General features: G+C 43.5%; 1 pseudogene; it reads left to right on the forward strand.

The window, feature by feature from the left end:
- Positions 1-1,111: 1,111 nt before the first annotated feature.
- On the forward strand, positions 1,112-2,362 carry LOC135518596 (hydroxycarboxylic acid receptor 2-like; annotated as a pseudogene).
- Positions 2,363-2,988: the final 626 nt, after the last annotated feature.

Below are 2,988 nucleotides of genomic sequence, written 5' to 3' on the forward strand. Positions count from 1 at the left end.
AAAGGGACGGGGCCAGTGGAAGACATTGACATGCTTGGAAATATGCATTATGGTGATATTATTATAGGAAATTGGGCTGCACATAATCAGGTAGTTAATATTTTCTGAAAGGATTTGAAATCACATCTAACAGGATCTATTTGTCTAACTTTTGGATAAGGCTCACTGGCATCTCAGGATGCAAAAGATGGATGGTGTTTCCCTCAAACCAGCGACTCTCCTAGCACGATGATAAAGAATAAATAAGAGTCCGAGATGACCTCACTTTAAAACTGCTTCGTTAGGCACATTTTCTTCCAATTTGTGCCTACTGAACCAGACCAAGTGTCGTGACCTTTAAGTTAAACTGTATTCTGGGAACCCTTGCGCTCCCTTATGTACCCACGAGTATGATCTTTCCACCAGCATAATAGTTTTATAATGACCCCTGTCGGGGTAGGTTCCTTGTTCCTTGTCAATCATTGGCTTATTGGTGAAATCAGCAGTCAGAAAAAAATAAAACAAACCTTCATTAATGCAATTGCAGAGAGACTTTAACAATGGAAGCACAGCATGCATGTTTCACAGTAAGTTCTGCAGCCAACCAAAGGTCGCAGCTGATTATATACTTTGATCACTTCCCTGATGGTTTGATCATCTACTTCAGGGTATATGTGCTGCAATAAGCTGAGGTAACCTAGTACAGTCAATTTTCTTAATTCATTAGTGTTGACCACTTTACACAAGATCACAACGTCAAAATGAGACACTTGTTACTTCTATCTAGTTTCGGTCTGACTCACATCCAGCCAGCATGTTAAGGGCTTAGCCGCAAAGATGAAAATAGATAGCTTGTGCAAGGTATTGTGTCGGAGTTCAGACACATAGCAACTGTACAATAGTGAGACAAGCATATGAATCTTAAGGTCCCCTTAATCAATAATGGGGAGGGTCTTTGGGACCCTACACCCCAAAATCCCTGGGCTGTTGGTGTCCTCACTCAGAGCCATCTGCCTACAGATCTCCATAAGAGATAACACACTGCACACCCACACACTCTCTCCACATTGTTGGCACCGGAAGATTGTTTGCATGACTGCAAACAATAAAATCCCCGGTCAAATGTAGGAGATGCCAAGACAACACTATCAATATTGACTATTTTCAGAGAGGAGCAAAGCAGCACACAGACGGTCTCTCCTGTTAAAAGCGTATCGTTTGACCCATGGCAAACTTCACTACTACAGAAGATGACTGCTGCGCCTTTGAGTCTCCCATCCTGGACCATGTCCTGCCTCCCATCCTGGTGCTGGAGTTCATGTTTGGGCTGATGGGGAATGTTGTGGCTCTGTGGATGTTTATTTTCCACATGGACACCTGGAAGCCCAACTCTGTCTACCTCACACAGCTGGCCGTTGCCGACTCCATCGTCCTGTTCTGGCTTCCATTCAGAGCCGACTACTACCGACGCGGGGAGCACTGGATCCATGGTGATGCCATGTGCCGGATTATGCTGTTCATGTTGACGGCCAACCGCGGCGCTGGCATCTTCTTCCTCACTGCAGTGGCTGTCAACCGTTACCTCAAGATCGTTCACCCCATGAACAAGATCAACCGGATGGGCCTGAATTATGCTCTGTGGGTGTCTCTGGGCCTGTGGGGGATGATCATCGCTGCAACCGGGTACCTGCTGACCAACAATCACTTATTCTACCGCAACAACCAGACACAGTGCGAGAGCTTCAACATCTGCATGGGCTTCAGCCCGCTGTCTACGTGGCACAACACCTTATACGTGACCCAGTTCTTCTTGCCCACTGCCATTGTCACCTTCTGCACGGTCTGCATCACCTGGCAGCTGAAGAACAAGACGATCGAACCGGGGGAAGATCAAACGTGCGGTGCAGTTTGTCATGGCCGTGGCACTCATCTTCATAATTTGCTTCTTCCCCAGTACAGTGTCTCGGATCGCTGTGTGGATCCTCAAGGCCTGGTACAACGAGTGCCATTATTTCAAAGAGGCCAGTTTGGCGTTCTATACCTCTGTGTGTTTCACCTACTTCAACAGCGTGCTGAACCCCATCGTGTACTACTTCTCCAGCTCTGCCTTCAGTGGGAACTTCCAGAAGCTGTTCAACAGACTGCTGGGGAGGAAAGAGGAGGAGGTACCGCCAGCCTCGCCTGAGACTGGGACCGAGATCAGCAGCGCAAATACAGTATCAGGGAGGAGTAGTAACTTCCAATCACTGGTCCAGGGTGAGGGCCTATACTCGCAAAGCGTCTCAGACTTATTCATTGTGATGTAAAATACAAAACTGATCCTAGATCAGCAGTCCTAGGCTTACTCTGAGACGCTTTTATGAAAAGGTACCCAGGAGAACAAAATATCTGACTTTGTGTGATTTTTCTTCTTCTACTCTAGTGGAATATGGAATAAAGAATATTAGCCAGATGTGAAGGAAGTCAAGGAAGTTGGTTCGGTGTCTCTAGCTTGAACAGTTCAAGAGTTACTATTAGTGTTGGTGGTTATTTTATACTAATGTTAGTTGTTTAAATGTTTGTAGCTGAAATTGTTAAAAAGCTGTAGCTTTTAAATTGTCTACCACTGTGTTCTTATGGTTGGCATTGAATTCATGAAGTGTTATGTTAATTTATGCAAATCAAAATAGTTCATAAAGGTTTAAAGGAAATTTGACGTTAGGATAGCCTGAATGTTTTAAAGCTGTTGTAACTTCATTTGTTAAGGAGCAGGACCGTTTTGAATAGCTACCACTGTATTACTGTTTCTCATTCAAAACCATGTTAATTTATGCATATTTGTTTATTGTTATAGTTCAAATAGTATAGATAGGTGGAAAGATTGTTTTGATTGATAATATGAGAAAGTTAATTTAGTGTCTCAAGCTTTAACAGAAGGTTAATTTAGTGTCTAGCTTTAACAGTTCAAGAGTAAATATTACTGTTGGTGGGTTATTTTATGATAATGAAAAATGATTTAAATAGTTATAA

Source organism: Oncorhynchus masou, chromosome 28, assembly GCF_036934945.1.
Source record: "Oncorhynchus masou masou isolate Uvic2021 chromosome 28, UVic_Omas_1.1, whole genome shotgun sequence".
Taxonomy (NCBI): domain Eukaryota; kingdom Metazoa; phylum Chordata; class Actinopteri; order Salmoniformes; family Salmonidae; genus Oncorhynchus; species Oncorhynchus masou.